This window comes from Fulmarus glacialis, unplaced genomic scaffold (genome assembly GCF_000690835.1).
Source record: "Fulmarus glacialis isolate BGI_N327 unplaced genomic scaffold, ASM69083v1 scaffold9570, whole genome shotgun sequence".
Taxonomy (NCBI): Eukaryota; Metazoa; Chordata; class Aves; order Procellariiformes; family Procellariidae; genus Fulmarus; species Fulmarus glacialis.
The window spans coordinates 80829-94041 of NW_009187146.1; positions in this window are offsets into that span (position 1 = coordinate 80829).

The window sequence follows — 13213 nt, forward strand, 5'->3', positions numbered from 1 at the left end:
TCTGTTGGCACACAGTGTAATTTGAGTACTAGAGTTCCAGATTTTGCACAATTATCTGTGCTGCCAGGATTAATCTTACACAAAAAATACCAAGGAAAATAGCAGTTTCATCACTGATCTTGCTCTTCTTCCCATTTTAGACAAAATTTTATCAGCTGACCTGATAAAAGAAACATGCAGTAGCTGATTTGAAACATAATATTATGCACCCAGCAGTATATACTAGCAGATTTTCATACCATTTTGTTCACATATCCCACTCAAATGTATTGCTATACAGTAGAGTCCAATATAAGATTAAAAACTGTTTTTTACCAGATTGGATTAATACCTTAATGTAATGAATTCCCTAGGTTATGCTATGCCCAGAAAGAAATTATAGCCTTCTGTTGCATCCCTCATCTTTTATATATGAAAAGAGGAGTTTCTTAACTGCTGTGGAAATGAACCAAAGACATTAAGGTGAACTTACTCCTACTTTAGCACAAATATTTACAGATTTTTTTTCTAGATTTCCATTTCACGTTGTGAAATGCATGATCGCACATAGACAAAGGGAATTTACATTCACGTGCACATCCAGTGTATATTCATATGCAGACCTGCATGAACGCCAGAATTGCTCAGCTCTTAGATACAGTACAAGAGCTCAGATTTACAGAACAGCGTGTTGGATACTGTACGTTTTTTGGAAATGTCTCTCTGACGGTCAAAGCTGGAGACAATGAATCTTGAGTATTCTTCCCATATTTAGATACCCAAATACAAGGAAAGCATCTTGGAGTATCTGGATCTAATTGTAGGTGGGTTTTATTGTCAGTGGTTGGTTGGTTGTTTTTAATCGAGTCTCATAGTACCAGATTCTTGATTCTGGTTTGACTCCTTTGCTTTGGAAGTGACTTTTGGAAAGTCCTTCCTGATAGGAAACATGTCTGAAATATAACAACACTCCTCATCCCAGTCTCTTGTATGATCAATTTGAGAAGTATAATTCTCCATCCAACTTGCTGCTAGCAGAATGGTTTCCTGGAGCTGTTCGCAGCTGGTGTGATTCAGAGGCTTTGAAGGTACTTGTAATTATACCAAAGACCAGTTTTAGGATAAATAGTCCCATGATTTCACAGAGCCCAAACATGGTCTGATGCCCCCTTGATCCCTCTCGACTGCAGTCTTTTACTAAGAGTAGATCTTCTCGGAGGATAAAGATTGTAGAATGCTACAGCTGCATGAAAGCAGATGTACGTACATGTGCATAGATTCCCAAACAAATTCAGAGGTGTATATTCTTGAACTTGTTCTGATCTATATCCATTTATCCTCCAATGAACCTCCAATATTAGTGCAAATACGCTAAACACACATGGTATTTTGATATATTGATATGGTATATTGATATAGAGGGCTGTCGCAACCCTAAATTCTGTGAATCCATGAAGTGCAAGATCCACCTGTACACAAAAGCAGATCCCTTGCATACATATGCACATGCACAGTGGGAACAGGATTGTTATTCTGATAACCACACACTTGCAGAACAACACATATCAGCCAGTGCTGAAGCTTATCAAGAAAAGATGAGAAAAATTGAGAGGCAGTTAGCTAGATAAGGTATGAGGGGATTTTTTAAAAAGCAGCATAGAAGGAACTGGCTACATTTTTCATACTTTAGTTGTTTGTCTGGAGGGCTTGAGAAGGAGCTGCTTGACAATTGTGCCAAAAGAGACCGTTCAAAGCAACTTCCCATCAGGCGGCTTTCCTCAAGTGTCTGCTCTTTAAGAGCAGTCAGGGAAAATTCATTCTGTGGGAAGCAGTTAATGGAGCTGCATTACCGACCCCTTATGGCTCCGTCTGATAGAGAGACAGCAGGTTCACTTTGGCAGCTCCAGAGCCCTGATCAGTTCAGATTAGGGGCGCATTGTCTGTCTGGCTTAATCAGGCATGTTTAGATATATTTATCATGATTAGAGGGGTGTAGCACAGGGAGGGGGAAGAAATAAAGAGTGAGTTTACTTTTCTCTAGCTTCACATGGAAGCTTAGCAAATCCCACTGAGTCACTAGGTGCTCATCAAAGGGAGAATTTAAATCCTGGAAAGGAATGTTTTGTTGAATGCTCCAGCACTGGATTCAAATCACTGAACAAGAGTCTCTTTTTCTTTCTCTCACTTCTTTTCTCCCTCTACTGCTTGCATGCAGCAAAGAAGAAAATCAGCAGCTCATGCAGCCCGTGTTGATTTTGGCTTGATAGTCATGCAGTCCCTGCTTAGCTTATCTGTAGTTCAAATTCTAATAACGTGATGACAAAATTAGCTGTCGTCATAATGGCCTAGATGTCTGGCTCCTGTATTTTTGTCATGTTTATCTTTCAGGGACGTGCAGGGTACCATTGCAACAGCCTTTAGGACTTATTTTGCTACCTGTTAGTGTTCAGAAAGGATGATAATAAACAAATTGTAAAGACTGGGAGGACGCTCCTTTTTCTATCAGTAGCAGCGTTTCTCTCTCTGTCTTCACTTGGCTGGTTTTTTGGATTCAAACACTGTAAAGAAGAATTAGCCGAATGTATTATAAAGTCAGATGTGCCAAATTTGCTGCTGGTGTAACTTGGTATAGTTCATAGATGATGGTGAAGATCAACTGATTAACTCTTAAGATCCTCTGAAAGAGGTGGTGTTGGCTCACAAGAAAGCAGTAAGGAGGAGGAAGTTTCCTTAGATCTGTCTCAGTGCTGAGGGTGATCAGAAACTAGTCCTGCTGGGGGAAGGCTCCAGAGCAGAGGTCAGGCTGCAGGATCCATGGTTTCTTGCCCTGAGTAACTCGCCCTCTTTAGCTCTTAGGAGAGATAAATGTACGACAGGCTTGGAAAAAGTGCTGTTATGAGGAGCATATTCTGTTCATCTTTTCCTGTGGTCTCCAACCTTTTTTGGGCTTGCAGATTCATCCAGATTTCCCAAAGAAGGCACAAATTTCTGTGTGGTGAACAGAGGCTTCCTTGACAGTGAGATGGATCTTTTTTGGTCTCATCTGCCAATCCTTAAAAGGTAGTTCATGGGCCCAAGCTGATATACCAAGCAGAACACTACATAACACAGCAGGCATGATTCGGCTGTGTGTCCTCAGAGCAGCTGGCAACACAGAAGCTGGAAGGCAGTTGCTTCTGTCTGGACTCTTGGGCAGCAATGCAGCAGTTAAAGGAAATCTATGGAAATCCGGGAGAATTGTTTGGTAGTAACGGAAAAGAAATCAGAACTTCCCTTTCTCCATTGTAATCTGCTCTTCCTCCTCTGCTAATCCAGTCAATTCTGTGACCGTTCAGTTTTTGTGATCTTGTAATTCCTGTCAAGATGATAATCTGGGATGTCACGAGCATGGCTCAGTGTAATCACCCTACAAATGCAGAACTGATTAGATACAAACCTAACTGATTAGATACAAAAAGCTGCTAGTAAGACACTAATAATTCAGTAATCAGGAGTTATGGCATGGGGAACGTAAAAGAGAAAGTTGGCAGGTTTGGAAGGATTTGAAGAAAATATTTAATATCATCAAGTTTGCCAGTACTTCTTTAGAATAGGAAACTAGAGGATCATAGCAATATATTCCCAAAGAAAAATCTCTCAGAAGTGCAGAGATGCTCATCAGCTGGAATGGTAGGGGGTATCTTTGGAGATGAATTAGCAGAATGATGGGAAGGGTTGCATCAATCAAATAGCAAATTAACACTGTTGTTCGTGATTAAAGCCACATCTCCTTGCAATAAATGGTACATTGATGGTACCAGGCAGTTAAAGTTACATGCTCTTCTAGTGCATGCACAACTGTAGAATTAGAACAGTACTCTTACAGTTAAAGCTTATTCCTGTAAGAGAAATGGCTTCACACCTTTAATTGAAATAGTTGTACCACATGTGCAAGCACACTAGGCTGTAGTCATACCAGCTAAACTGAATGTGGTTTATGAGGGTGATGGTGACAAGACCAGCACTAGAATAGTGGCTATAGCTATGCAGCTGATGCTGTTGACTGAGCTGTTTGAAAAACCTAGGACATAATCAAACAGGACCGCTGCAGGTGAGCAACAAGGTGCAGAGCTTTCAAGACAATCTTTGCTAACAGGAAGCATAGCAAATTGGGACAGAGCTCTGCCCAGATCAGTTCATGGAGCTCTGCAGAGAAGCTTTTATAGCACTGCCACTCCTGTGCACTCAGTCCTGAAAAAAATAACTGCCCACTAATGACCTGTCACTGTGGACAGCCTGAGCAGCTGTTTGCAGAAAACAAAACGGCAAGAGAGGATGAATTGCTGCGTGTGCAGCATATCTGAATGTGGGGACAGGAATAGATGGAAGATCGGGAAAGACCAGACAGCTTCCATTCGTAACATTCAGCTTTATGTGGATTTACAGCCCTGATGCTCCTGAATCCACAGATGCTAAGTTGTTTCTTACAACAAAATATAGCAATCGAAATCTCCCTTGTTTCCACACTTTGACTTCGGTCTCCCTTGTTGGCAATGTTACTTTCTGGAGGCAAACTAATTAAGAACATGGGGAAGTAGTTTACATTGAGGACAAACGAAACCTAGCCACTTAATCTTTCAAATTTTATCAACCTAAACAATTCAGAGTAGGCAAAATATTTAATTCATATGTTTTATTGGAAATCACCTTTTTTTCCTTTTCTTCCCTTTTTTTCTTTTCCCTTTTGTTTTCTTTTCTTTCTGGCTGCTCCCATGCTTCCCAGATAGAAACTGGGAATAAAATAAAAGTGAATAAAATGCCTTGGCAAAAGTTTTTTCTCTTGAAAATTCCAGCCCATCAAGAAATTACTAAAATTTTGTGAGACATTGTATTCTTAGGCAGTTTTCAGACATGTTTGCAGACACATCTCTTTTGGGCCATTCATCTAAGTGTAAAAGCAGGTGTAAGTTTATCTGCATCAAGCTTTTTAAATCTAGGTCTTCCCAGACTGTATCATAGCCACGGTTCAGCTATCCCATCTGGATTGTGCCAGTAGTAGATGATGAAGTAAGAAGTCTGCAGCAGGTAGTTGTGGAATAACCTGTCAGCATGGGTTGGGCTTTATCCAGATGTCTAATAGAGATTGGCTAAAACATGGAAGCATGGAGTCTAACATCCCTCTCATAAGATTTGTTTCCATTAATTACGGCTGAAGTATCTGGATGTTTCTTAATATTTTTCAACATAGCTGTGATGCATGTATTCCACATGGTGAAGAGGTTAACATGTACCATAACTGTGACAGGGGAGGAGTATATAGAAATGGAGAAGAAAGAAAAGAGAGTTATTTCCTATCCTATCTTATTTCCTATCCTTTCTTGTTGTTGGGGGCTTGCAACTATTGAGTGTTTTGTTTATGGTATGGAAAACCACATCTTTTATGGCTTCACATTAAATAGATTTAATATTATCATGGAATAGTTCTGGATACCTAACAGGAATCTAGACAGTGTTTTGTGACATTGTCAGGCAGCAAGCATGAGTGACAGCTCACAGCAGCGTTCTTGCTGGGGGGCCCATTAGGTCACACCATGGTAGAAACAGAGAAAATAGGTCATTCTAATGTGTAACATAATGTAATCTGTCAGGCTATTCACAGAGCATAAGAATGAACATAGCTTAAAACCAAGAAGACTGTGAGGATTGGTGTCCCACCTGCCTGTACAGATTCCTGATGTGTACAGTGATAGCTGTAAAACGTAAAATGACAAAAGATAGCTGCTGTATTCTTTTTATGGCCCCCTGCTTTCTTCACCTGTGTATTTTTTCAACAAAATATATTGGGGACTATCCTCTTCAGAGGGAATTCCCATTGTTTCTACCCTTCACTGGTTTGAGTGCTTCATAATTTACAGCCTACGTCTGTTTTAACTAACAGGTATTCCAGGGAGATTATTGCCTCCCCAAGGGGTGGTCTGTGCAGGGACTGCCACTGCCTGCTGCTGGACTGCTGGACCGATTGTCTTAGACTAGCACTTTGTGGTGTTTTTTGTGAAGTACCATGGCTCATAAGAAAGGATGAATTGGGTCAGGTTGCAGTTCCACGCAGCCCATGATGTTGTACCCAGCAACAGCAGTTTGGGGAAGGAGGGTAAGAACAGGGCAAGTACACGGTCAAACTTCTTTCACTAGGGCCTCCCAGATCCTGACACTCTTGAGAATGAGCTCCTAGTGCTTATGTTATGAGAAATGCTGGATTTCCTGTTTGCCTTTTCCATGAGTCTCATTATTTTCTACATTGCTTTTGCATTTATCCTTCTAACAACTTTTTTCCTATGGTGAAGGATCCTAGTCTGTTTAATTTGGTCCTTCCTTGTTCGGAAATTTTCTGTTCCTTTGGTCATCCTTAATTACTTTTTCTCTACTTTTCTAATGCTACTGTCTCCATTTTTGAGATGGAGGGATGAGAACTAGCTGCTGTATTCAAGTTACAAATATTCAAACAGATGCCCCAGGGATTTGTACAGTGACACGATGTTGCTTTCTGTTTTGTTCTCTATCGTTTTCCTGATTTTTCCTAACCTGCTTTTTTGACTTCCACTGAGCTGACACTTTGATAGAACTATCCACAGCAACTCAAAGGTATCTTTCCTGAGTAGTAATTGCTAATTTTAAGTTCACTGCTGTGTTCATATAGTTACGGTTGTTTATTCCCATGTCCATTACTTTGCAGTCATCAGCACTGCCATTCATCTTGCATTTCAACAGTATTTTGAAAACCGTCTGCAAGTCTGTCATCAGATTTAATCTGTATTACCCTTATTTTTTTTTATTATCAGTAAGCTTTGTCACTTCATTTTTTCCAGATCATTTATGAGTATGTTGAACAGCTCATTCTAGTGGTTTCCTAACTTTTAATCAGTTGTTAATCCTCTATAGGACCTTCCCTTTTATTCTTTGAGAGCTTAGGAGGTCTTTTAAGAGTCTTTGGTGAGAGACTTCATCAAAAAGGATTTAGAAATGCAAGTTTTATATCAAGTGATCACCCGTATCCACATGTTCATCAGCTCCTTCAAAGAACTCAATCAGATTTGTGCAGTATGACTTCCTTCTACAAAAGCTATATGAGGGGCAATTGCTATGTCATTTCTCTCTTATGCCCAGTAATTCTTTTCTTCATTATTGTTTCTACCAATTTCAGACATACAGAAGTTAGACCTCCTGCCCCTTGCATCCACCTAAAATGCTTTTCAAACATTGGCATTGTGTTTGCTGCTTTTTCTCCTAGTACCGAGGCTGGGTTAGGTCTTACATTGTATGCCATAGTTTAATTGCTCAGCCTTTATTATTTCATGTTCAGTTTAGATTTCAGTCAAGATTTCTAAAATATCGAATCTTTGGATTTACTCTTGTTCATTTACTGATTTGTCCTAAAACCTTTTCTTCCAATTCTTCAGCTTGAGACAGTTCCCCTGGATCTTCTCTGCAAAGAAAACCCCAGTGTGGGGACCTCCTTACATCCCTACAGAAGATGCATGGATGCAGATAATTCATTTAGCTTTTGTGCTTCATCCTTATCTTCTTTGAGCACTCTTTTTACATCTCAATCATCTGTCAGCCCTACAGACACTTTGGCAGGCTTTCTGCTTCTGTTGTCTTTGAAAATAATTTTATTATGTGTTTTTATGTCTTCAGCTACTTGTTCCTCAAGATATGCTTTTCAACAGAATGGTTTCTCATTTAACTTACCAGATCTGTGCTCTTTTCTGTTTCCCTTATTTGGGTAGAACTTGCACTTTTTGAGGGACAGTACCCTCATTTATTCAGCTTTTAAAGCAGCCTGGGCTGAGGCAGCAGCAAAGGGCAGGTCCTTTTGAACTGACACCACCATTTTAAATATGCAGTGTACCAAATATTTCCAACATTAGACATTGATAATTGTCCGTGTCCCACTCTGTCCTGTGACAGACATTGTTCTGTGCCTCTGCCTCTGTCCCCCATGCCCACTCCTGACTGTCCTTGTCCACACATGTGGACCCGTTACTGATGTGGCACACTGTCACTGCAGGGAGGAGCCTGATACAGGCTGAGCTCTCCTTCTCTTCCTTCCCTTAGATGGTAACACACCTCCTGCTTTCTAGCAAAGTGCCAGAGGAGAGGAGAGCTGCTACAAGGTATGGGGTGAGCGTGGCTCTGAGACGAGTGGGGGGAGCTGTGTGGGGAAGGTACTAAGGAGGAAAGTGGGGTTTTGGGAGGAGAGGTAAAGTACTGTGCAGTAGGGGAAGAGCATGGGATCCCAATGCCATCTTGTTCATCAGCTTCAACAACAGGGCAGTGCTTTTGCAGGACAAATCCCTGTGCCACAGCCAAATCTGACCAGCTGGAAACTGAGGGAGGAGGTGGGCAAACAGAAGGAGGTACTTCCCCTCACCCTAGTCCTCCACACCAATTCTTCCAGCACAGCAAAGATTCATTATTTTATTCTCTCACAATACTCTCACTGTGCGGTATTGTGCTACTCTCTTTGGGGCTGCTGTTGCACAGGCTTCCCAGGTGCTTCACAGCTCTACTCTGTCATGACTGCAAGTAGCACAGAAGACCCAGGTTCCCTAGGGAGATTAAGCACCATTCTGGTCTGGGGCATTTCTTACCAACTGCTGTTGGTTATAGAGTCCTGAAAGTTTGTTTGTTCTGTGAATCCTGTGAGGCTTATTTTGTCAGCACACAGAGGCTCAGCTCAAGTCCTATACATTGCTCTGGATGGCAGGATAGCCAAGACTTAAATGCGACAGTGCTGAGTGTTTTAGTGACTTGTTCTCCCTTATAAATTTTACCCTCTTATCACTGACAGTCAGTGGAGCTGCACCGTTAACTCTGTAGCAAAAGGTTTGTGTTTTTGGAACGAAATATTCCCATACCACTTGTATGTGGCTTAGCTGGTGAAAACAAAGCTTTTATCTATCACAGCTCTTCTACATAACAGATCCCTTCTCCATTGTTTCTGCTGAAATGTCATCTGGAGTTTCTGTACAGATGTTCAGGGTTGAATTCTGTCCCTGGTTGCCCGTCAGTCCGATAGGTTGCTCTTGCAGAGCCGAACAAAGACACAGTAGCTCGCGCTGTATATTTCAGTGCAAAACCTCACTGGATGGAGCTGCAGGCTGGAGATGTGCATGCTGCAGGCATAAAAATAAAAACTTTTGTTCATATGGCTCCTTTAAGTGGGCACATCGTTGCAACTATGCCCTCCTTCTGTGATGTTAACATGTGAGATTGAGCAGGTCTGAGCCTGGGCAGTCCCTGAGTGGTAAGCTCTTTATAGGTGGTCACCTTCCCTGGCATTGTTGTTACTGAATTTTGACCCAACTTGATGTAGGGTAATGGTGTTAAACTCTCTGGGATGCTGCTGCCAGACTATGTTGCTTGCTGACATGATTTAGGCCTTGGCTCTTTTCATCAACGGAGAGATGCTGATGTTCTTGCTCAAGGAATGGCATTCTGCCAAACTAAAATACCTACCTAGTGCTCTCAAAGCCACGCTGCTTTTCACTTCTCCTTTTATGAATCTTCTGCTGCACCAGTCCCACAGAATTGCAGTAGCCTTATGTCCCTTGGATCCGCCTCATTACAATGGGGAACCACAGAGAAAATTTGCCTCCATGCAGAGAGCCAGCACAAAACGGAGTGTACTGGTCAACTCACACTCAGAACTGAAAAATCCTCCTTTGAACATTGCATAGACTTCATGCGAAACTCTGTACAAAGGTGATTTTCACATAGAACATTATACACAGTCTAAAATTGCCCTTGGTTACTCGAAAGCTTAAAGGACTTGCACCAGGCAGTTAAAAGCGGAATCTGTCTCTCTGTCTGCAAACTCAGTGCTGTCCTTTGGGATAAAAGGTGTTTGAGAAATGTAAGTTATGACAATAACAAAAGAATTCTTGTCTTTCTGTGTTGTGGGGTGGTGCTCCAAGTCACACACATGCAGAGAGAGAAAGAATGGGCCCCAGGCAGGGGAGTTTTCATGAGGGTCCAGCACTGACCCATGCAGAGTGAGGATTCTCAAGTTACAGATGGAGGGAGGAACAGGATCAGAAAAACAGAACTGGTTTGAAGTTCAGGTGATGAAAAGTGGTAGGCTGGAGTTCAAAGACAGGATTATTGGCTAGTGTTGCTTTAGTAGTTGGTGGGGGAAGAGCTTAAGGCCACAGCATTACTGCATTGCTGATTTATCAACACAGCCAACACTGTGTATAGTATTTGAGTCACTTCTAAATCCAGTCGCTGGCAATGAAAAGCACATTTAATCCATGTGTTAGATTGTTTGAAGAGGTGTCTGTCTCCTGGTCTCTCCCCGAGGTTGGGATTGCTGAAATTGAAAAGAAGGTGAGGGAGGAGATTTTAACTGTTTCACAAACTCTTCTCCTTTTGAGGGGGTCACTTATCCAATAGCATCTTTAATGTTTGGGATATTGAAAAATGAAAGGCTCTCTCCCCTCTTGCCCCCTGCAGAGAGAACCCCCACTGTCTCTTCCATGACTAAAGGGCAAAAATCAAAGACAGGATTTGTATTTAAACAGTTTATTGTTTTTAAGTGTGTTTTTTTTCTCAAGCTGGGATTAGTGCTCTGCACTTAGGAGTTCCAGGATTCATCTGCACTGTTGGCTCTGATCTCTCTGCAGCAGCCCACCGCTGCAAGATAAAACACTGAAAAACATCCCTTATTAAAGTAATTCTCCTTTAGTCTTTTTCTTCAGTTCTCTTCCATGAAAGAGTATCATTGTTTAACTAGTTCCCTCAATGGTTAATTCCCCTTTGATTTAATACCCATACGCTCTGTTAGCATGCAAGGGGCTCACACTGGCTGTGGGAGGTTATAGACTGAAGCTCCAAAACTGTCAGTATGAGAACAGAGGGCAGTTCTCGGATCAGGCCTGAGTTGCATCTGCAGAGTTACACCAATGGAATAAGAGTGGGGCAATCAGGGGGCGAACCTAAGCTATATTTGCAAATCTGCAAAGGGTATCCAAAGTAAGAATTAAAGAGCATCAGTAAGTCAACAGAGAGAAAAGGGGGTGAAAATGTTTGGAATAGCTGGAAAGCTGAAGACTGAGAATAAAGCACATTGGTAAAACATAGGGTGTTATGGTTCAGTGTTGATGAGGCCCGCTAAGGCAGTGGGCTGGAATAGCAGGCATATAGCAGATCAGAACTGAGCTATGTTCTCCAACCTACATGGTAGGCCCCAACACTTAAATAACCCCAGTTGCTGTAGGACGGGTTCATGCTGAACGAGCAGAGCTGTCTGTGGACTGCTAAAAAATTTGCCTTGGTGCCACATAGCTCACATCAGTCACATGAATACAAATTCACCTATAAGCAGCAAAAAAGACGGTGCTAACAGAATCCAATAGGAAGCATGTGAAGATCTTTTTATAGTTAGAAATGAGATGTAACAAATCTTAGAACTAATCTCCAGTGATGTTACAGCCCCTCTTGTGGATCTGGGCATCTTTAGTCAAGTGCAAAGGGACTCTGCAAGCAGGAAATAAACGGCTTAGCCAATAAACTGCTTTATAGAGTTAACACACAGAGAAGCTACCTAGGATTTAATGAAATATTAGGCTAAGTACTAGCATACTCATCACCTGTGTAAAGGCAGCCGAAGAGTCTTTGCCGGTGAGGCAGGCATCAATCAGGAGGTAAGAGTCGGCCTCCATGGTTGCTATCTGCCACCAGCTGGGTCAGGACTGATGGCGCTGACAACTCAACTCAGTGACCCCAATGATTTGTGACTGGTTCCCAACTAAACCTCCTGCTTTCTGGTTTTGTTTTTCCTCTGAGATTTTATATCTTCCCATGTTGATTTTTTTCCTCTTGAATCCCTGGGCTACTGCTGGTGCCATCTCAACAGTCCTATCTCTGTCTATAATTTTTGCCCTGCAGACTTTCTCCCAGCTCATTCTCAGCAGTTTGAGTCAAGTTGCACTGTATCAGAGCTGGGCCCTGGATCCTTGGGACACAGGTAGTTAAATCCTGGGTTGTGTGTCAAAGGAAGAAGCTTACAGCAGGTATTGCAGAGAAGGAGGATTACAGTAGCCTGTTGATTTTAAAGTGGCATAATTTTGGAGCTTGCTCAGTATCAGCCCTTTATATTTTGGGGTTCTCATCTCAGTTCTAACAGGAGACAAGAAATAGCCTCCTAACTAGGGTTGTTCATATGGTTTCTTTCTAGGGCTTTCTGGTTAAGAACGTTTTGGATCAGGCAAGTTGGCACTTCTCAAGCCGTAAATCTGGGTGGTTTTGTGAGAGGTGAAGTTAGGTAATGGAACCTTTGGCTTCAGGATCATTGTTCCCAGATGAACATAGCTTAGTAACCATAAAAATTACTTCTATATTGGAGCTGTCTGATGGTCTTCACAAGCTGGACTGCAAGAGCATCTACCAGCAGTGCACTTGCTTAATGTGGCAGTGCCTAGCTGTTTCTTGTCTTGTCACTGGCAGCCTCACCACTGGGTTGCAGGGTCCATGAGCCAGCCATGGGAAATGAGTAACTCTTGATTATAGAAGTGGTCCTGCTGGGGTACATCTGAGTTACATGAGCAGGAAGTGGTGAAGAAGCGAAACTCATATTGCTACTTCCCCTGCCACATCTGCTCCGCTGATGAAAAGCGGGCTTTGGTTTGCAGGCTGTCTGGTACATTTCAGGCTCTTGGGTTACCAACACTGAGGTAGGGTAAGTGCATGCCTTAAATTCGTCAGTGCTACAGTTTCACTCTCTGTCTGCTCCAAAATAGGGAATACAGCCTTTCTGCAAACAATTTTTCCTAGCTGAAAGTTATGGTCACCCATGCTAAGCCATCACAGAGAAAAGTCTTTTTCAACCTTCAGTATTGTGGCCCTTGTCCAAGAAAATATTGTATTTATTGCAGGCTGTTCATTTTGTCCACAATTTGTCTCACTCTTGAAATAAAGAGTAAGTCACTGCAGAGGGCAAATGCATTCTTCTACTGCATGACAGAGTCACTTGCTTTATTGGGAAATGTGACAGAGTAGTGGATGGTCTATACAAAAGATGTTTCCCTGCTACCAGCTTATTTGGGTGATGTGTGCAAACTTCTCTGTGAGATTGCTGCAGAGAAAGAGAACTGAACCCATTGTTCAAACAATGGGTTGCTTGAACTACTGACTTGAGCTAATTATAGTCTCTTGGCTGTGCCATGTCTTCTACCTGCTAATGTCTTTCCATGTC